This window comes from Culex quinquefasciatus, chromosome 3, assembly GCF_015732765.1.
Source record: "Culex quinquefasciatus strain JHB chromosome 3, VPISU_Cqui_1.0_pri_paternal, whole genome shotgun sequence".
Classification (NCBI taxonomy): domain Eukaryota; kingdom Metazoa; phylum Arthropoda; class Insecta; order Diptera; family Culicidae; genus Culex; species Culex quinquefasciatus.
Genome location: NC_051863.1, coordinates 171096939 through 171120617, shown reverse-complemented (window position 1 = coordinate 171120617; position 23679 = coordinate 171096939). Strand labels below are relative to the sequence as shown.

The 23679-nt window shown below is 35.0% G+C and overlaps 1 protein-coding gene across 2 annotated transcripts in view; it reads right to left on the bottom strand.

Moving 5' to 3' along the window:
- LOC6049148 (homeobox protein PKNOX1) overlaps window positions 1–23679 on the bottom strand; it is a 140680-nt gene that overhangs the window by 61215 nt on the left and 55786 nt on the right. For both annotated transcript variants that reach the window (XM_038258588.1, XM_038258587.1), the window contains exon 3: window positions 19788–19814. The gene's annotated coding sequence lies outside the window, so the exon portion shown is untranslated. The remainder of the gene's footprint in view (window positions 1–19787; window positions 19815–23679) is intronic.

The following is a 23679-nucleotide window of genomic DNA, read 5'->3' as shown; positions in this document are numbered from 1 at the left end:
ATTTTGAAAAAAAAATAAAATAAAAAAAAGTGTAAAACTGTGAAACAAAGACACCCGAAATCATCGGACCGACGATTTTTCTAAAGGAGCTTTTCCTCTTTATTTTGCGCCGGTAACAACAACAAAAGTGTCAGCACAGCATTTGGGCAGGACCAAAAAATTTCGAATCAGTACACGAGAGAGAGAGAGAGAGAGAGAGAGAGAGAGAGAGAGAGAGAGAGAGCCTGGTGCGGCAAAGAAAACATTTCCCAATCCCCCTCTTTTCCTCGGAAAACACACCGCACCCAAAACGTCCCTCCCCGAGCATTATTACGAATTATACAGAGAAAAGGAGGACGCTGCTGCTCCGTTTTTTCCTATTTAATTATTTACGAACGATTTGAATTTGAATTTTGCACTGAACCAAAAAGAAAAGGACAAGCAAGGCACACCATGAAGAGAGCAAAAGTTTTTCTTCCCACCCCGAGGAAATGGTGTCAAAGTGTCGAAGAGATACAGGCGAGAGTGGAGTGGAAAAAACGAACCTGCGGCTGACTGGTGGCGCCTTTTTGCGCTTGAATTGCCTTTTTCTGAAGATTTTAACACTTGCGTACAATGTAGAATATTGGGAGAGGTGTTTTTTTGATGTGAGCTAAGAATAGTAAAAATAGTTATAAGTGGATAGCAAAATTTACAATGTGATAATCAATTGCACAAATAAAATATTTAAAATTCATTCACAAACTAGCTGCCTACAAATAATACTTTTATATAAAATCTGTGCATTTTTAAACGTATTATCCGAACAAGTTTTTCTGCGAAACAATGAATTAAATCTCAGTTCTTAGTTTTTCTCGTAGCAAAACTCGACCTTTTCAGCATACGTCGTATCTATCCAACAACCTCATGACTGGTGCTGGAAAAACATCATTTTGTACATTTTAAAGCCACAGCTGAGCAGCACTCGTCCGAGAGAATAATGGCCTCTAGCCAAGAGAATAGTAATACCATTTACGGACACAGAGAACACAGCTCGAGATGGTCGAGAGAATTGTTCCCTTGAGGTTCATTTGCAAAAAAAGCTCATTCGTCAAAACAAAATAAAAAACAAAAGGTGTCGATTACGGGAATCGAAACAGGGACCTTTGACTTCCTAACCCAATGACTTAATTATCTCGGCCACCACAGTTTGGTGAACATAGGTTTGTCAGAAGTTGATGTATGACATTTGTTGGAGATTTATTGTTTCAATTTACGAAAGAACACATTTGTTTTGATGGTGTGAGTTGGTAGCATTGTCTATCAATTTTGGCACTGAACCCTCAATAAATTTGTGTAACATAAACTACGATTTAAGGTTCATACAATCTGCATAGATTTTTTACACTTGCCCAAACAAAACTTTCAATAAAAAAAAAATCAATATTGAGAAGGACTTTTTTTGACTTATTTGACACTTTTTTTGCCTTCAATTTCTACTAAGAATTCTTATTTTATCACAAATTATTTTGAAATCTTCTTCATTGGCTCTTAGTTGATCTATCCACCTAAAATTTTATGATTTGATTTAAATTTGCGTCATTAAACCCAAACTGCAATTCATTTTAACATTGGCTAGTACAAAATCATTTCAAAGTTTATATATTCCCCCTTCATTTTTTAATATCAAATACAAAAAAAATGCAAATACTATTTTCTCGGTTCAAAAAACTTGAACAAAGTATCGAAAATTTCAATTTGCAATTCCGTTGTAAAGCTACATACTTTTCCTGTAATTCTCAAACCCAAAAATAACAGTACTGAAAAGTGCTTTTCAGCATGCATTTGAGCGCTGAAAAGTTCAACTTTAAAGCACATGTATCGTGTACGAGTGTTGCTAAACTCTGCTCATATTAATCAAACTTGGCAAACCTTGACTCGTGCTGAAAAAATCTTGAATAAACTACTATTTTAAATACCTTTCAATGTTTAGTTTTCCATTGCTAATCAAATTATTTGTTTTAAAATTTCCTAGAATGCTGAAAAAAGCCCACAGTGCGGAAAATAGTGCTTAGATATGCATTAGCGTGGTTCACGGATATATGAAAAAGACAAAAGTGTTCAATTTCGTTTGCATCAACCGGAATTTTGAAGTACTATGACCCAAAAAGCTAGCCTGAAAATTTTAGCTTATTTGGTTATGGTTTAGTTGCTCCAGTTTTGATATGAAGTTAGAATGGAATTTCAATAAATTTAATTGATTTATTTTTCACTTTTTAACTCTTCTTCTAGAAAGTTTTCCTCAACCCGATAAAACATTATCATGTAAGAGTTTTCTTATAGGTTTTGATTCGGGGAACAACTTTGTAGAACATCGCAAAGCGCTAGGAAATATTTTGAAATTTTGCCGAAAAAAGTAAACTCCAAAAAACATCCTGTATCTTTCCGGGATCAATTCTTAGCACTTTGCGATGTTCTACAAAGTTGTTCCCCGGATCAAAACCTATAAGAAACCTATGAATAGGAAAATTTCATAGGGTTTTGGGAAATTTTCTATAAGAACATGTAAAAAGTTACAATTCTCCATATTAAATTGAATCAAGTTCCATACTAACTTCAGATCAAAACTGGAGCAACTAAACCTTAACCAAATGAGCTCAAATTTTCAGGCTAGCTTCTGGGGTCATAGAACTTCGAAATTCCGGTTGATGCAAACGAAATAGAACACTTTTGTCTTTTTCATATATCCATGAATCACCCTAATATGCATGCATTTTGGTGGAACTTTTTGTTTTTTTTTTGAAATTTGATTTTCTTATTTTTTTCAAAATATTCAGTTTATTTTATAAAATTATCCGAAAGCATAGTTGAGAAGAATAAAAAAAAAATCATCAAGCGTAGTAAATATCGATTTAAAAGGCATTATTTCTCCTCTGTTTTATTTGAAAAGAGGCGCGATTTTTTATAGGTTTCGGAATTGTTAAACGATTGACAATTAAAACAAACTGAGTAAATTTTACAAAATCAAGATTTTTTTTTTTAAATTATAACGACTTGTCAGATTTTTCAAATAATCACAGTTTATTCGGGTTGAAAATATGTAAATCAATTCTTTGTAACTCATATTTTTTTGTGAAAACAAAATTAAATGCAAATTCAATTAAGCTTAACAAAAAAATATTGTTGCTGGTAAGCAAGCATTCTTTAATTTTAAAATGTTGCGTTTTGTAACCCTCCACTGCCTTTTTTAGAATTTGTGATTTTGCCATGCTTAGAATGCCATTTTGAGAAACTTTTGTTCTTAAAAAAAACTTGAGCTCTATTGTTTTACGTTTTTCTGCATTATTTTTTAACATTTTGATTTGCATTTATCGTGTTTAGTTTTTGTCTTCTTTTGACATTTTTGGGTCTATTCTATAACATGCGATTTCTATCCTTTGATAATTGAGGGTTTTCTTATTTTTATTTTTTTTCTTATTTTTTGTTTAAAATTATATTATTGACTTTTAAGCTGCAAACGAGTGTGTGTACAGCTAATTCACATTAAACTAGCAGGATCCAGATCAAAAGTGCTCTGATTTGGCATGGAAGCTTCTTGGCATAAATAAATAGAGCCGTATTTTTTTGTTTGGCATCTAGGGTGGTCCTATCCAAAATAAGGTGGTTTAATTATTGCGTTTTTGAATAAAATCTTTTTTTCAATAAATCCTATCTCGGGAACGACTGAACCAAATTGTACCCGCATCATTTCAACAGAAAGGTTATAAGTTGGGCTCTTAATTAAACTCAAAGTTTCATCAACTAGGGCGAATTGGGACCACAGTGCACAGTGGTCCAGATCGCTAAACTAAGTGGAAAATGGATTTTCCGAAAAACGGTTAAGTTTTGGAGCTTTGATGTCTTGAGAAGGGTTGTTGCAAATGGAAAGGGGCTTGCCAATTCAAGCAACTTTGTCCAAGACACCAAAATTTTATCTCGTGATGTACGCCTTGTATGACCAAATTATAGAAAGCATCTTAGAAAACCTTCAAAAATCAGTTTTTTGAAAGTGGCAATTCAAGGACACTTTTAGAGCTCTTAAAAACGAACATTTTTATTTGTTGACATGTCAATTTGGACTTAAGGGTTAAAAGTCGAGGGTCGATTTTTCGATGCTTTGGCTCAATTCTAAGGGCAGATTTAGATTTATCGGACAAAATTACATGGAAAAACATATACTTGGACAATTTTCGAATTTCATTAGGGTGGTCCCTTATGGTTTTCCCATGAAAATTAGACTTTTTCAAATGAAGATAACTCGAATTTAAAGGAAAACACTTCTGAGATTTTTTCAGCGTTTGTAGTGCTGTTACAAATTTGCATCTTTTTTACCTTAAATTGGCTGTTACTTTTGACCTTTAAGTCCAAATTGGCATGTCAACAAAAAAAGTTCGTTTTTTAGAGCTCTAAAAGTACTTAAAGTATCACTTTTCTCTAAAACTTAATTCTGAATTGCCACGTTCAAAAAACTGATTTTGAAGGTTTGCTCAGATGCTTTCTATAAATTTGGTCATAGAAGGCGTAGATTACGAGATAACATTTTGGTGTCTTCGACAAAATTGCTTGAATTGGCAAGCCCAACAACTTTCTAGAAGACAAAAAAATCCCAAAAATATTCCTGTAAAGTATGATTTCCAAAATCACCCTAATTTTAAACCACCCTAATTTTAAACCAAACCAAAAGTTGCCCCTTTCCATTTGCAACAACTCTTCTCAAGACACCAACGCTCCAAAACTTATCCATTTTCCACTTAATTTTGCGATCTGGACCACTGTGCAGTGTGAATAAGGAAAGAGTTTTAGAGCTTGAAATTTATAAAATGATACACATTTTTTTATGTTCTATCAAAAACTAATCAAAAAGATCCAGATATGATCACAGAAGATATGATTTTTAGAAAAAAATGGTTTTTGCGAAAATCGTTTAAAAACGCTATTTTTACCACCCTATTTCGGGTAGGACCACCCTTTACTAAAAAAACGATACTTAATCCACCTTTAGGTGGTTGGTGCCTTCCTCACATTCATAAAGTCAATACATTCAGTAAAAATAGCAACATTCCCTTAACATGTTTAACAAATCAATTTTATTACTGATTTCATTTGATAGGGTTCGCAGACCTTCAATTTTTCTGGCTCATCGGCAGGGTCTGATACAAAAAAACCTATCCAACGAAAGTTCACATGGAAGATTCAGACAATATTTTTATCACAATATCTCAGATCCGGCCTCCAGAAAGTATATAAATAACACTTAAGTGCCAATAACTTTTGATAGAGTTGTCAGATCCTTGATGTTTTAGGCTCATTTGAAAGGTCTTTCAATTATCTAACTAACGATGGGTCGCATGATGGACCCGGACATCATTTTTACTGAAATATCTGAGATCCGGCCTCCAAAAAGTGTATAAATAACACTTAAGTGCTAATAACTTTTGATAGGGTTGTCAGATCCTTGATGTTTTAGGCTCATTTGAAAGGTCTTTCAATTATCTAACTAACGATGGGTCGCATGATGGACCCGGACATAATTTTTACTAAAATATCTGAGATCCGGCCTCCAAAGAGTGTATAAATAACACTTAAGTGCTTATAACTTTTGATAGGGTTGTCAGATCCTTGATGTTTTAGGCTCATTTGAAAGGTATTTCAATTATCTAACTAACAATGGGTCGCATGATGGACCCGGACCTCATTTTTACTGAAATATCTGAGATCCGGCCTCCAAAAAGTGTATAAATAACACTTAAGTGCTAATAACTTTTGATAGAGTTGTCAGATCTTCAATGTTTTGGGCTCATTGGAAAGTTCTTTTTAATACCTTTCTAAACATGTATAACATGATAGGGTTTCTTGCAAAAACCACCCTTTTTACAATCTTCCGGACATACGCCAAAATCGTTTTTTTAGCATAACTTTTGAAGTACTTAACTAAACTTGCTGATTTTAAATAGAGACCTATGGGACCCCAAGACGGATCGAATGAGACTAATACGGTCAAAATCCGTTCATCCAGTCCGGAGATAATCGAGTGACAATTTTTTTGTCCACCCACCTACACACATCCACACAGACATTTGCTCAGAACATGATTCTGAGTCGATAGGTATACGTGAAGGTAGGTCTACGAGGTCGAATTAAGAAGTTCATTTTTCGAGTGATTTTATAGCCTTTCCTCAGTAAGGTGAGGAAGGCAAAAAGAGTTCTTGATTGAAAAATTGATTTTTTGCGAAATTTTAGATCCAATCCTGTATAGAATTAGTTACATTTAAACAATATTTAAAAATTGATTAAGTTTAACCAGTCGCACAGAAGCTGAAACGATTTCTCATGATTTCTCGCTTACTTTTTACAAAAGGTCTTATGTACATAAGAAACCCATGGCGCATTGGTAGCTTTGAAAAACCAATCAAAATTCTTTGAAGGTATTTTTCAATAACGTGGATAATTTTAAAGCAACTTTTTAAAAATAATTCAACATTAATTAATTTAGAGTCTCCTTGAACCAGTTCAAGTTGTTCAAACATTATTTTTTTGATTTTTTTAAAGTTTTCTACAAAGGGTTAAAAAAATGTAAACTTTAAATCGTTTCATGAACTTCTTCATCTTTTACTTTTCCTCTTATTCCCCCCCCCCCCCCCGCTCGCACTCTTAAAAAGTTGCCCGATAAAACGTCGAAGAATGCTCGACGATTTTTTGCGTTTGCTGCGGGGTTGAACCGCGCGCTTCAGCACAGTAGCAAATTTGCCGGGGGAAAAATTTATGAATTGTGAAAATGGAAAATCAAGATTCTTGTGCTTGTTTTTCTTTCGCACGTCGCCGCCACACCATGTACCACGGCAAAAGAGTTGGAAAATTTGTTTCATCCTTTATCGTGGATCGGTGTCTATCGAGCGGGACAAAAGTTGGGGAGGGGATTTCCCCAAGGAAAACAGGACCATATCCTTGGCCAGAGGACACAAACGCAAATTCCTGATACCTCGAGAGAAGAAGTTTTTTTTATGTCTCTTCAGTCTTTTTGAATTGGTTGGTTTGGCTCGATTGTTGGGAAAAGTGTTTGTTGGTTGCTGGTGTGGTGTATTTTTTTTTTGCTTTAATCGGTAAATTGCTTGCTCAAAAGTTTCAAAGTTTACACAATACAGTATCGAAAACTCGTTTAAACATTTAAAAATAATCTTAAAAAGAATAGTAGTTTATTCAACAAGTTGCAAAAAGAGGATTTTTTCAGCACGAGTCGTACATTTATCCAACGAGTTCCATACAACATTTTTGCAATTCCAAAAACAAACACTGAGTGAAATATTATGTCAAATTTTCATGTATTTTGTCAATTAATCGTTTAAATCAATTTTTTTTTGAAAAGTGTTTCTTTTCCAAAAAAGTGCTGAAAAGTTCAACTTTTCAGCACCCGTTTGAGTGCTGAAAAGTAGAACTTTTCAGCATCTATTTTGAAAAGTGTTGCTATTCGATTCTGTTATTTTTGGTACAGAAAAGTAGGCTATTTCGTCGTTCAAGAATGACAGGAAAAGTAAGTAGTTTCACGACGGAATTGCAAAAAGAATTTTACAGAGTTTAAATCAAACAACGTGATGCATTCTCATCAAACCCGTTTCAAATCTAAATTAAACTAACTCGTTGATTAGATTTGTCTGCCTGTGTGGATCAATCGGACCGCGCACTGGACTCACAATCCAGAGGTTGCCGGTTCGAATCCCGGGGCGGACGCAAAAAATTCTAAGTGTAAATAAAGGTATTCGGTGCCCTCTCCCCGTGCCCATACCTTCACACTTAGGAGACCCGGGAGGCGGAGTCTTGTCGCAAAAAGAACGATACACGCCTGTGGATCCGTTGACGAAACCGCAAGGTTTAAGAGGGCCACATTATAAGGTGTTACGTCGATTCCGTTTTTCCGTTGATTAGATAATTTGATTCCAAAGCCCTAAATTGTGTGCACACGGCCCCGAATTTATCCCGCAAAACAATCAAATCGTTTTTCGGCACACAACACCACTGTTGACACTCTAATTCGGACGTTTTTGAATTTGCATCAAACTTAATTAAAGATCAAATCGCGTGTCCCCGCAACATAGTACGATGGGCACCTGTGTGTGGACACCCCCAACCATCATTTGTTTACGAAACCCCCCCCCCCCTCCGTCTCTTCACTTTCGTCCCGAAAACATAATCATCCCCTGATGTTATGGTGCTGATTTAATTTAGCTGAAACGAGAGCGAGAGAGCGGCGCCTGAATGTGATCTATTTACCCTGATAAACATTTACTTTGCATATTAATTACGGGGCAACGAGATTCCTCCGCTGTGCCTGAATATTTGTTACTCATTGAAGTGGTGGGGTGGTGGGTGATTGGGTGGTGCCACCCCCCCTAAATCAACCTCCCCACTCCCTCTGCCATCCTTAACAAAGTCAGAGCCCAAATCAGCTCTTGGAGCACAGGAGGCCCCGAGCAGAGTGGTTTTGTGGTGTTTGGTTTTTATGACGCGGGAATGTTGCATGGTGGCTGCTCACTTGAGCTTTGGGATGAAAATTTACAAGGCTGTTGTAAATATTTTTCAAAGCTTTTGTCTCCCTTCAAAATCGGCCCAAAAAATCAGGGGGCAAAAAAATCGTTTTTCAAGATTCTTAAAAAATCAGCGAAATTCTGAGTGCAATCAGCTGAAAACGAAGTCATAACGCGTTGTTCTGCCTTTAAATCATTTTTAACATGTTTAATTTCGTTTATAAAATATTTTCAATTTTAGTGAATTTTCAATGAACAACATTATTGCAAATTAACTGTACTAGTGTAAATGCATTTTTCAACAACTTTTTCATTGAAATATTAAAATTGTGTGTTGTCATTAATTTTTTTATATTTTTATATCTATTTTTCAATTTTTTTTTCCTCATAAATTAGCAAAAAATCTAGCCTTTCATCTTAAAAATGACGGTTTCCACGCGAAATCGACCATAAAAATACGATTTTGAACCGGACCATCTCCGATCTTAATAAAACTTGCTGGATCGTTTGTCATACTCAAATCAACAACTCCTGTGCACTCAGTTTAGTAATTCACAATGGCATTTGAATTTTAGGAATTCTTTTAGTTTTAAATTATTGGTAATTACATTCAAATTGAAAAAATCATATCTTTCGAAGCAAATGTTCAAAAAATCGATCGTGGTTATCCGAGCACCTTAGAGTTTGGCCATGCCGTTTGCCTGGAAAAATGTTGTAAGTCACTTAGCAGAATTTTGTTAGATTTTAAATAATTTGTCAACTTGCTTTTTTCCTACAATTAAAATAAAATTAAAATCCAACACAGGATTTTTGATTTGTCATCCTGAGAATAATTTAAGTAATAGTAGGACGAAAAGGGGATAAATATCACAGAATTTTACAATTTGCAGCTTTTCTATACAAAATTGTGGTAACTTTTCAGAGATTTGATGAAATAGCATGTTTATTCTGCAAATTTATTCTTGATATAATTAGCTTCAAATCTACGCAAATAGTTTTGATAAAAACGAATAAATGTCGTTTCCAGATGAATTTGGAAAATAAAATAAGAAAAAAAACTATTTTGCAGGTATTAACAACACTGACGAGTGAGATAAACATTTTTCCATAATAAAAGTCGTTCAGGAAATGTTACCTTAAGTGCACCTTTTTTGGTTATTTTAGTCATTATTTCGTTCCTTTTATATGTATTTGAAACTGGTACGTCAAGGAAAAACTCAAAAACACGGAAGCAGAACTTTATTTTATGTTTAAAAATGGGATCTGTTACAAAATTTTCCATTAAACATGTAATTTAGTTTTTTGGAAAAAAAATTTAAAAAAAAAACGAAAAAAGGTTTTTATTTAAAGACCACTCGAAAACGCTTTCGCTCCAACTTGGTGTCTATGGAAGAAAAGTGTGAAATTGTCCGCTCTTTCGAATGGTAATGGCGAAATTTGAATCCAAGGGTGTATTCAGCCTGATTTTCGAAGAAAATTTGATTTTTGGCTGTTTTTGGATAGAAAATGAAAGTTTCTGCTTTTGGAAATATTTTCATTGAAAAGAGCGCACGATTTTCGTTAAAACACACTTTCGATCGATTTTTTGAACATCTGCTTCGAAAGATATTATTTTCTCTTTTTAAATGTAATTACCAATAATTTAAAACTAAAAGAATTCCTAAAATTCAAATGCCAATGTGAATTACTAAACTGAGTGCACAAGAGTTGTTGATTTGAGTAGGACAAACGATCCAGCAAGTTTTAGTGTGTGGTCGATTTCGCGTGGAAACCGTCAAATGCTACATATCTTTACATTTTGTCCCTGAGTACAGCATTTAAATGAGAAGAAATAAGAGAAATCATATTTTTTTGACTGTCACAAAAATTAAGAAAACAGATTTAAGAATATTTTGAGAGAATTAGAAGTCGTTAGAAGTCCCTTTAAAATACACCTAATCGAAAAAAATTATAAATTTTGATAAAATTATTCATTTTAAAGAAACATGCCATTACCCAAATTTATTTTGACCGGACCCATATCATCTTGAGTGATCCGGTCAAAATAAATTAATAACTAAAAACCTATATCGATGGCTCTAAAGGGTGCCCAACGGCTCTATACTGTTAAAAGTTATATCAGGGCATCTGTTAGAGTCAGTTACCATCATTTGTTACATTAGTTTTTTCCTTCATTCATCATTGCAGGCTCCAAAAACTCCAAAAAATTGAAGCATTCTCAGAATCGGGATATTTTTAAAAAGTTCACTGTTTTAGTACATCTGGTTAATAGAATGCGTAAAATTCAGTGTAATTAATTGTTAAAACTCTCAAAAACAGTGACCGTGAAGGCTGTTTACTTTTTAATCCAAACAAAAATTCACAGTTGGCTCTCCAGAACGATAAACATAGAAAAATCATTTTTCCTTTATATGGCCTGGGTTGGAAGCAAATTGGAGAATTTTAAGTTTAAATGTGCTGTGAAATTTTTTTATAGCTAAAGAAAAGGTTTTCAATGCTTTTGTTGTTCACAGCTAAAGAAGTAGTAATCCAGCTGCGTGTAAAAGGTCTGGGTGTAAAATAAATATTGCATTGTTTTATGCAATTTTATGAGATTTTACATCCTGAAATATGTAACCCGTCAGTATGGGAAACCTACTTGCCCGAAATGTAAAGCTCATATATGCGTTTTTCCTCTCAGCTTTTCATCGGTCTGATGGCCGAGTGGGCTAAGGCGCCAGTCCTTACTGTTGGTGCTTGGTTTGAAACCCGTCGGTTGCAACTTTTTTTTTGTGTTTGCAAAAATTGTACATGCAGTGTGTTATATTAAGTGTTTATTTTGATGAAGGTGATGTGCATGCTTTTGCATGCGATTTTACCATCGGATTTTTTGTTGTGTTTGTTTGGAGCCCATTTAACATGTACACATGCTACAGACATCATATGTAGTCAAAACAGGCCCGATATTCACCTAATAACAATGTCGCTTTTTATGGGCCATACTGTATTGTAATAATTTTGAGAACTCTCCATTCTAACAAAGATGAACAATTTTTTTAATGTTTCATGATGTAATTTGATTATTTAATTATTTATTTAATTATTTATTTAAATTTGAATTTCAAGCCATGTAATCTACATTCCAATGGAAAACGTATTGTAAACTGCATTACACGCCAGTACAGTTGTGTTTCAGTCATTGTTTTTTTATATAAATCTTAGTTTTAATGAAAAACATATTTAAAAAAGTTCAAGATGGTATGTCAGAGACATAACCGAAAGACATAGGACCAAACAATTTGAATGTGTTTTTGGATTGCTAGTGAAATCTGAAATAAGATTATTTTATTTTGTTTCATAGATTTGTCGGCAAAATTGTCATAAATGTTCTCCCAAGGTGAACCTTCTATGAGGGCACCGGCAACTCCAGGTTGTGGCCACTACGGTCGAAATGTCAATTTTCATGTTCAGTATCAAAAACCATGAATTTTGATACCCATATTGCCACAACTCGTATGTTTCTGTAAATGTCCCCCCAGGCCCCGAGGGAACCTTCTTTGAGTGCACCGGCCACTCCAGGTTGTGGCCACTACTGTCGTAATGGCCATTATTATGTTCGGTATAAAAAACTATGAATTTTGATACCCATATTGCCACAACTCGTATGTTTCTGTAAATGTCCCCCCAGGCCCCGAGGGAACCTTCTTTGAGTGCACCGGCCACTCCAGGTTGTGGCCATTACTGTCGAAATGGCCATTATGTTCAGTATCAAAAACCATGAATTTTGATACCCATATTACCACAACTCGTATGTTTCTGTACATGTCCCCCCAGGCCCCGAGGGAACCTTTTTTGAGGGCACCGGCCACTCCAGGTTGTGGCCACTACTGTCGAAATGGCCATTATTATGTTCAGTATCAAAAACCATGAATTTTGATACCCATATTGCCACAACTCGTATGTTTCTGTAAATGTCCCCCCACGCCCCGAGGGAACCTTCTTTGAGAGCACCGGCCACTCCAGGTTGTGGCCACTACTGTCAAAATGGCCATTATTATGTTCAGTATCAAAAACCATGAATTTTGATACCCATATTGCCACAACTCGTATGTTTCTGTAAATGTCCCCCCACGCCCCGAGGGAACCTTCTTTGAGGGCACCGGCCACTCCAGGTTGTGACCACTACTGTCGTAATGGCCATTATTATGTTCAGTATAAAAAACTATGAATTTTGATACCCATATTGCCACAACTCGTATGTTTCTGTAAATGTCCCCCCAGGCCCCGGGGGAACCTTCTTTGAGGCCACCGGCCACTCCTGGTTTTGGCCACCACTGTCGAATTGGCAATTTTTCATGAAAACCGCCGCATCATAGCGACTTCCACGCCGTCCGCTTCGCTCGAATTTCCTCCTTCTGCTGCCGGTGGTTCTTCCTTCTGGTTGCTGGTCCTCTTCTTCTATTGGCCGCTGCTGCTGCTGCTCCGCGCCGGCCCGACGTGCACAGTTCGAGTGCTCGTTCCAAAGTGACTTGCTTTTGCGAAATTTTCTGCTTAAATAGCGGCACAGCCGGAGAACGGCACAAAAGGGGCGCGGTCTCGAATGCATACGCTCGCTCTGATTGGTCATCTGTCCGATTTGTGCTGAAAAATTACTCATTTTGATTGCATGTTTTAACTGCTTTAACTATGTTTAGTCAGACTATTTATGTAGTTAAACAATAGCTGAAGTCTTCCTCTTTCGATTGGTGGTCCAACCATCTGGATTGATTCACAGGGAAAAAAGATATAAGCGTTCAAAATGTCCCCTTTTTTAACGCTTAAAAGTGACGGTTTGGATCGAATTTCTGAACTGGCCCCCAATATAGTAAGTAAAGACATAGTCCTATGTCAAAAAAAATATAATTGTGGTTCTGAATTGAAATCTATGGAAATTTTTATGTTTTTTTTAATGTAGCCGTCTGATTTTTTGCCCGAATATTTGCAGCGGCCATGATTAAAAACCATTTCTGATCACTTTTTTTTTATGTTAAACATCAAAAATTTCAAAAATTCAAAAGAATTTTCAATCAACTAAAACATGCTAAAAGTGATTCTAAACGCAGAGAAACGCATTTTAAATTGATTTCGGCTGATTGTAATTACACTTACATTGAAGCTTTTTTGACTAAATATATGTTTGCTCCTTGAATTTTTGGGCCAACTTTGAAGGGTGGGGGGATTAAAGCTTTAGATAAAAATTGTACCAGCCTAATCCATTTCCAAAATAAACCCAAATTTATATTTGCTTAAATGAGCATAAAAATTCGTAAAAGGAAAATATGGCATGAAAATATGACGAAAGTGAATAAATGTCTAATGGACAAAACATCTGAAATTTGTTATTTTTTAAAGAAACTGAGCTTAAAGCCTCAGTTTAACAAGAGTTCAAAGAAAACAATCAAATTTGTTATACTAACCACCGAATGTCACGGTTGAGAAAAGGAAAAATCTTTCAAAAATATTACAAGAAAACAAAATAAATAATAAAAACATTCTAAAAGTATAATTGAAGACAGACACTCAACTAACAACAAATAAAAACAGTTCAGGATTCGAAGAACTCGCACAAATATTAAAGAAACAAAAGGTTTTCTGAAGATCTTAAATTGTTTTGAGTTATGTTTTGATTCAGACAATTTATCTCAGAAAATATATAAAATACTGCTTGAAAACTCACAAAACATTTATTTAAATAAGTATAAGTAATTTTGTAAGAATAACAAAATTACTCGTTCCAAGGGGGCCATAGTTGGTCCATCGAAAAATGTTGTCTTGCCTTTTTATTTGCATTAAGGTTTTTTTTTCGTTAAAATTTTTGTTTTCGTCAAATCTTTAATTTTTTGAAAATTATTGATTGCAAAACAATTGAACTAGTGTAAAGTGCATTTTAAAACACTTTTTCCATCAAAATGCTGAAACTATGTCTTGTTATTTTACTGTTTATATATATTTTTTAATTTTTTGCCCCCCTCCCCCAGAGGCAAGAGCTGAAGGACAAAAAATTTTAAAAATATTTGCATCGACCTTATTGGAATCCCACCATTCGACCCTTAAAAACTCTTGGAATGTTTCTCTAAAAAGAAAGACACATGGTTAAATGGTAACGAAATATTTTTTTTTTCTGGAAAATTATATTGAATTGAATCGCCACCATGGCTTCAAATTTGGTCTCAATAATTAAATAACGTCAGCTTTGAGGTGGTGGGGTTTTGGGGGAAGAGGACCTAAAAAAGGTGTACTGGAACTGATCTAGAAAAAGGTTCGTCGGAATGTCGTTGGATTTTGAATGAAATTAATTTTATGTAAACATTTCATGCGTAGGAGAGGAGCAGTTGGGACGGCGCCGTACAATGTGGCACACAGCTGACTTTTCTTGGGAAAGTAGGTTTTAGAGTACGTTGGAGATTTGAGGGGAGAGGAGGGGGTGTTTAAATTTAGTTCGTTCAGTTGTGTGTGTTTAATTTAACGAACCTTTTTCTTGTTGTACCATCGCTTCGATATTACAAGAAGGTGGCTTTTTCATTTACATAAATGTGTGATCCGAAAAGTGTGTGTGTGTGCGTTTTGTTTTCCCCGGATAAAATGTTTTACAAATCTTTGTACTCCGAAAGTGAGTGAACCCGAGCAAGTCTCCCGAGACTTGCTGGAAGGATCCAAGTTGGCGAAAGGATCTAAATTACTTGGGGCAAACCATCTCCCTTCCATTATCCTGCGGAGGAGAGCCTCGCAGTAGGCTCTGAAGAGTATCGAACAACCCGCCCCGGAGTGTGTTCATAAAATGGAAATTTGTTTTGCCTTCTGGTTTCGGTGTACCATCAAGTAGGCTGAGAAAGGTTATTTTTTTCCCTGTTCTGTGTTCTTGAAGGCGGCCTCTGCTTCGATCCCAAAACATCAACGGCGTTGATTGGATAGCGGAGACCCACGTGGACGCAAAAAAGCTCTTTCCTCAGCATTGAACCACCATACCGGGCTAATTGTCAATTTGGTTACAAAGTTTACCCAGAGTTTAAGCCCGAGAGTGAGCGGTGGCATTGGTGAACCAGAACCGAAACGTTAGGACATTCCCAGCAGGTTGTCCCCTCCGGAAATTCCTCCCGGAGAGAAACCCTTGGTTATATGGGAGGAATAGTAAAAAACAAACAAGAAGTCATTTATTTTACCATAGTTTATAGTGTGGAATGGAGGGATTGTAGTACTGAAATGGGTTCAAACCGATTTTTTTGGGAGCAAACTGCTGTGCACGTGTCAGCAAATAGTTTTACACTGTTGGGTTGGGGGTAAATGTACGTAAATAGCGTCAGAGTAAGGATTTCTTGAGTTTTGATTTTTGAAAGGGTTTAATAAAAAGTGAATACGGAAAATGTTTATGATGTTATCATGTTTGAAACAGTACTCTATGTTTTATATAAGAAATTTAGGAAAAAAATATTTGTTAGATTGGTCAAATCCAACTTTAGAAAATCTTTTTGAATTTGTAACTGAATTAAAAAACAGAGTCTAGCAAGAATATTTAAAGTTTTCACGTATTTTTTAAGAATCAAAATCATATTACTTCCATAATTACCAAGCTCCGATTTAAAAAAAACTTGCTATATTTTGAACCTGCCGTTATTGAATCAAACTCATCAATTAACGCAAAAGTGTTCCGAAAAGACCATTGATTGTTAATTTTCCAAAAGCTCCAGCCCCTAATCCACGGCCTAAATTTTGCGTAAGCCCCAAAACAGAGCATTATTAGTTTTTCTCGGCCAAATCCCCAGCTCACTCGGGGGGTGAAAAATCCAAACCTCCGATGACCATGGCAGCATGGGAGAGCAATACAAAAAAAAAGCGACCCGTCCGAAACACCATCCGAGAAAAACTCTTCGTATACAAATAAAGAAATTTGCATAAATATGTTATAAAAGAAGCTTTAAAAACAACGAAACAGATAACAGAAATAAAACTCACTGTCGGCACCGACCGACCAACAGACGGCTTGCCAGTTTTTCATCTTGGTGGTGTTGAAAATTTGGAAAAACTGCTTTTTTTGCTGTTCTTGCTGGCGAGCAAGGAAAGTTCGGAGTGGCCGCGCGTGGGAGGGCATATTTATATTCATAAATGCTCTGATAGAAGGGGGTGGGAAAAGGGGAGGTGCATCCAACGAGGCCAATTGAGCGAAAGTTGTTGCTCTCGCTGACCAGAGTTTTGCAGGCAAATAGGGGCCTAGGAGAGAGAGTGGAAGAGGGAAAGCAGAGAATTTAAATTTTTAATCCATTTTTATGCCTTTTGCCACCCCCGGGATTCAAGAGCAGAGTTTTTCCGACGGCCGAGATCTAGGCGGAATCCAGACTGTTTTTCAAGTTTTTATTTCTGAGCTGAACTGAAAGATTAATAGCCAATTATGACACATTAGTGACCAATTGTTCATCAATCAAAATATGCTTGAAAGTTTGATGTATTTTTCCTATACTTTTTAATATTGATGACTGAAAACGGTTAAAACAAAAGCCATACATTGACAAAATACCCTAAAAGATTAGGGGAATTTGTGATGTTCCTATCATTAAAAGAATGTGAAATGCTGGTTATTTGGGTAAGCATTCTTCAGCAAACAGATATTTCAACTCCATGATTCAATTTCGATTGATTTGTTTTTTAAACTTTATCGTTACTTGTTGTTTTTCTTTTTTATTTTTGCAACCTTATATACACCAAAATATCAGCTAGCTAGTTAGTTTACACTTTTATGTTTGTTTTTTTTTTTGGAAAACCAGACAAACCACTTTCTTTTTGTTTGATGATTAGGGTGGTCCTAGGTGTAATAAAGTGGTCAAAAATTTACGGATTTCCGCAAAAAACACATTTTTCAAAAAAATATGTCTCCTTAAAAAAATCAGAATTCGGTTTAAAATCGAACCAAACGAACCAGGCTTCTCCATCGAAATTTGTTCCCCATATATTTTGCTGGAGACGTAAGGTGCTTTATTTTCGATAAAAAAATAAGTATCGAGATCAGATTTTTTTTGTCATATCTCAGAATCCTGTTAATAAATATTCATCATTTTTAGATATGTCACGGAAAACCTAACATCCTGAAAAATCCTGGGACAATATTTGCAGCTGTGGGCTCCAAATCAGCAAACAAAGTATTGATTTGATCTTAAACTGCAATGTTTCTCAAATGTCTTAGTATTTTTTATTAAGTCCAAATTAGCTTTCTTTTGCTACGAAGTGAGCTAAAATTGGTTCAGTCGTTCGGAGATATGATTTTTTTTAAATGTTGTTTTTTTGAAAGTCGGCAAAAACACATTTTTTTTGGGCCACACTATTTCGGAAAAGAGCACCCTAATCATAAATCAAAAAAAAAGTTTGATTGCTTTGGTCCAAATTTAAATGGCCAAATTGAAACCATGTCGAAGCACTTTCGATCTGGATCCTGCTGATTTGACGAGGAATCTGTAATTTGATAAATTAATCAAAAACTGTTTGTTTTCTGTTTACAGAAATCTGTTGAAAATCTTGTAGAAAAGAAATAACTATGTCAAAAAAGTTTTTTTTAAATAAAAATTTGACTTCAAATTTCAGGCTATATTTTCTTATAACTGTGATGAAACATAAGAAAAATCTTTAAATTTAAAATTTGCTAAGCAGTTCGAAATTGATTTATTAGTCATCCATTCTTTTGCTAAAAACAACGAAGCTTTTAAAATTTTCACCAAATTGCAACTAAAAAAATGAATTTGATCCCGAACAGACGGAAATAACTTAGGAATAACATTTTTTGATATTTGAAAATACTAGGCCAATAACATTTATTGTTGTTTATAACAAGATTTGTTATTCGTCGTTATGATTTTTTTGTTATTGGATTGTTATTGTAATAACAGACTAATAAACTTTTTTTAGTTATTCTTCGAACAAATCTTTGTTGTTATTATTTGTTATTTTAACAACTTATCTGATCAGCCCAATAACAGTTGGAGGTATTCTTCTATAACAAAAAATGTTATTCTCAAGTTGTTTTGACTTTCAATCAATATCAGATCCATAAAACTTTCTGTTATTTTCAGAAAAGGCAGTTTTTGTTATTGAAATGCCATGAATTTAGTTATGACCGTCTGTTCGGGATATAAAATATTTACAACTTTCAGTCCACATGATGATGAAAAAAATAAATAATCTTCTTCGGTTAAAATTAAGAAATTTTTGAAATTCGTTGGTCACCCGAGCAGACGGAAAAAACTAAGGAATAAATTTTTTTAATGTTTGAAAAAACTAGGCCAATTATTTTTTTATGTTATTTATAACAAGATTTTTTATTCGTCGTTACGATTTTTTTGTTATTGGATTGTTATTGTAATAACAGACTAATAACATTTGTAATTGTTCTTCAAACAAATCTTTAATATATTTTTTTGTTATTTTAATAACTAATTCGATCATCCCAATAACAGTTGGAAGTATTATTCCATAACAAAAAATGTTATTCCAAAGTTGTTTTGGCTTTCAACCAATATCAGACTAATAACAAATTTTGTTATGATAACATAAACTGTCATTCAACTCTTATGCAAAAATTGATTTTTCAAGAAGAATCCACTTTCTGTTATTATAACAGTATTTGTTATTGAAATGGCATGAATTTTGTTATTATCGTCTGCCCGGGCAAACAATTTTGCTCTTATCCCGAACAGACGGTAATAACTTAATTTATGCCATTTCAATTACAAATACTGTTAAAATAACAGACAGTGTTATGGAATATTCTTTGAAAATCTATTTGTGCTTAAAAGTTTACTACTGTTATCGTAACAAAATTTGTTATTCGTTTGATATTGGTTGAAAAAAAAAAAACAGTCAGAAATAAATTGGGAATAGCATGTTTTGTCATGGAATAATAACACCAACTGTTATTGGGTCGTCCGGATTGGTAGTTAAAATAACAAAAAAGAATAACAAAGATTTATTCGATGATAACTTAAAATGAAATTAACAATTCAAAAACAAAAAAATCATAGCGACGAATAACAAAACTTGTTATAAATAACAAAAAAATGTTATTGGCTTAGAATTTTCAAATATCAAAACTATTTATTGCCGAGTTATTTCCGCCTGATCGGGATGAGATTTAGTATTTTTTCATAAGAAATGTTTTAAAGTAATTCATTTTGAGCTCGTGAAAAAATCGACTGTTTTGTAATCTTAAGCATGATAAAAATATTGAAATATGCATTATCAATAAACAAAAATTTGCTTATCTCACTCACTTACCTAGTATTTGGGAAGAACTTCAGTTTTCTGAAAGAAAGAAAAATATGCGTTTAATAAAATATATATTATCTAATATACCAATTTCGATATTTTCATCTGTGATAGCAACTGTCATTACGCTCTATAAAAATAACAAATTGTTTAAACCCCATAAAATGATCAATCACTTAACCTGTCCAGGTCAACCAAAATAAAACTCGAACCATCCAACAAAAATCTCTTCCCCTTATTCCATCGCCAAATCGGAATTTAATTTTGTTTATAACCTCAAATCGAATAAACCGAAAAGCCTCTTCCCAAAATATCCTCAATGTTTGCGTCCTTTAGGTCTCCGGCCGTCATCAATCAAAATTCGGTGCCCACGATTGTCATCGTTCCGGCTATAGCCGGCCGCAAACCCCCTTCCCCCCCCCCCCCCCTACTTGTCAGAATCTCCCAAACTCTTTGCAAAATTTTAATGACACTGTTTTGAAATACGATTAGTACATCAGAGAATGTGGCAGCGAACCAAATACGACCCCGACTCCTTCCTCCTATCCCTGCTGCATTCAAGTTCGGATTTGTGTGGTGCATCCGAATCCACCAGACTTGGCGAAGTTTGTATGTGTGCGGCTGTATCCTCAAAGGGCCAAATTCGGAGCACAGTTCGGAGCGGAGTCACTCGGAATGTCATCAACATCCATCATGGCTCCGTCCGTCCGTTCGGCGTGTCTCTTGGTGGCGGTGGCGCTGGTGATGGACACGAATAGCTCGCCGGCACATTGCTGGCACGGAACCAGCAGGACATACATCATCAAATCGCCCTTGTGTGCCCCTTTTCCTTCTGGGGTGAGTGAGGTTGATAAGGATGACAGGTTTGAATGGTGATGAAATACGGAAATTTATCAGTAAAATATTTAAAAATACTAATTGTTTTTGATTTTTTAAGAAGAGCAATAAAACAAAAACAACAAAAGAACACGAAATTTTCCAATCAGATATTTTTGTCTGAGACTCTTTCAATCTTTCTACAGATGCTTTTATCAGTGCAATAAGGCAGTTGCAAATATTTTTCGAAAATTATTTCGTCCTCCCCTTTCAAAGTCGGCCTAAAAATCAGAAGGCAAAATTCTTTTCGGAAAATTAAAAAAAAATTAGTGGAAATTAAATTTTAATCACCTGAAAACCAGTTAAAATGCATTTTCCTGCGTTTATAATCATAATAAGCATGTTTGAACTCATTTGCAAACATTTTAAATTATTTATTTTTTGAACAATAATTTAAGGTCAAAACACTATTAACACCAGGCCTGCCCAACTTTCGGCTCGCAACGGCTTTTTTAAAGTTGTATGACTGGCCCTTTGGCTGCTCATGAGCTCAATATGTTTCAAAAAGCTTAAATTAAATTTTGTCATTTTTAAACAAAAACTTATTATAAATATATTTATTTCTTTTTTATATGGTTAAGCAATCAAATATTGCTAATTCAACGATAATAATTATTTAAAATACACTTTTTGTTTGAATTTTACTCGTATCGTTTAAAACAAAATTCTAGTATTTTTTAAATGCGTTTGATCAAATTCATGAACTTGAATAAAACTAATATTTGAAAAAAATAAGCAAGCAAAACAATTTTTTTTTAAAGCAGCCTTCCAGCAATGCAACAGAGCAATTTTCTACGAAATCGGTCTTTTTTCCTTAATTTTAACCTTTGAATTTTTTATTCCGGTTGAAACTTTTTTGGTGCCTTCGGTATGCCCAAAGAAGCCATTTTGCATAATTAGTTTGTCCGTATAATTTTCCATACAAATTTGGCAGCTGTCCATAAAAAAATGATGCATGAAAATTAAAAAAACTGTATTTTTAGAGGGATTTTTTTGATCGATTTGTTTTTATTTCAAAGGTCGGCAAACATGAGCATTTATTTAAAAAAGATGAATAACTGCGACTATTTTCAAAACAGTTACCTAGAAAAGACTTTAACTTGAAAACAGTGGACTTCATCAAAATTACACCAAAGTACTTTTGATTGCAAATTCGATTTTACATCGAAAAATGAAGTTGAAATTTTTGGCGACCAATGGTTCGATTTTTTGAAAAAAAAATCAATATTGATTCAAAAATACATAACTCGGTCAAAGACTTTTTGGCCGTTCTTGAAATTTCTGAAAAGTTTGCATTTGATGTCCCCTAAAAACATGTCAGAAAATGAAAAACAAAAAATAAAATTTGTTTTTTTTTGCAAATCAAGTTTTAGTGACAAAAAGTAAAATAAAAACCACCAAAATTTTTACTACCGTGTATCATTTTTTTGACAAAGAACTTTGTCCTAAGGTTTCTATACGTGGTGTCAATCCAAAATTTTCGCGAAGCGAAAACGTTACGTGACGAATTCCCCTCTCGGCAAATTTCCCCTCTTTTTGGTGCACGCTGGTTGGATGAACGAACGTTTCCCAATCAGTCGATCGAGAGACGTGAGATTGATGTATCTAAAATCTCCCCCACTCCACCTCATAATTTTCGGATCGTCGACGAGCCAACAAAACTCGGCTCGGTCGGTCCCGAAAATTCATTCTATTGCTGGACGACGACGAGGACACATCAGAAGCAGACGGCCTGGAGGTCCGGGAGCAGATGGCTCGGAGGCAAGGACCAGCTAAGACATGCCGGTCGCGTGAGTCGATCATTGGAACTGGCCACCACCTGGAGTGGCCGGAGGCCCCGGGGATGTTCCGATGGGGAGACATTTGCCGGACCGTAAGAGTTGGGGCAATATGGGTATCAAACTTTATGGTTTTTGATACCGGACATGAAATTTGACATTTCGGCAGTAGTGGCCACAATCCGGAGTGGCCGGAGGCCCCGCGGATGTTCCGATGGGGGGACATTTGCCGAACCGTAAGAGTTGGGACAATATGGGTATCAAACTTTATGGTATTTGATACTGAACATGAAATTTGACATTTCGGGAAATTTGCTGGACCGTAAGAGTTGGGGCAATATGGGTATCAAACCTAATGGTTTTTGATACCGGACATGAAATTTGACATTTTGGCAGTAGTGGCCACAATCCGAAGTGGCCGGAGGCCCCGGGGATGTTTTGATGAGGGGACATTTGCCGGACCGTAAGAGTTGGGGCAATATGGGTATCAAACTTAATGATTTTTGATACTGGACATAAAAAGTTGCATTTGGCCATTATCTGAAATTAAGCAGTTAAAATATGCTAATGCTAAGCAGTTCGACGTCGTCGTGCTATCTTGTCGCACCCGCCATTTTGACGTTCCGAGAAAAACGCGTTTTAATGTTTGACCTTGAATATTCAAAAACGAGAGCATGCAATGTAAACAATAACAAACACGATTTGTTTGGCTCACCATTCTGTGCATTGTCCCAAAGTTTGGTTGAAGTTGGTTGCTGGAGTCCCGAGTTATAATTACAAATGTTTACGGTAGTCTAGCTTGTACGTGCGACAAACGCATCCTGACTTTCCTGGCCTGAAATCCCTTTGGCCTTTTGTCGCACTTACATCAATTTTCATGGAGTGACAAGATAGCACGACAAGATTGAAACTACTTTCATATGTAAAGTGACAAAAAAGCACGGAGTTTTTTCGGTTTTTGTTTTTTTTTGTTTTTGTTTTTGTCTCAAAATTTGTATAAAAAAATCGAGGAGCACAAAAATATTTTTTTCATAGACTATAATACTTTAGAGAAATACAAAAGAAACGAGTTAAAATCTATTTAATAGATATTTTTTATTAATGTTTAATGTGTTTGTGTGTATGACTTCATTTAAAATATTGTGTTAAATATTTGATTATTTTTTGGTGAAAATTATTCAAATGTAAACCTAGTTTTAAAAAAAATTAATACAAGATAACGGCTATTTAAAAATTTGTTTTTTTTT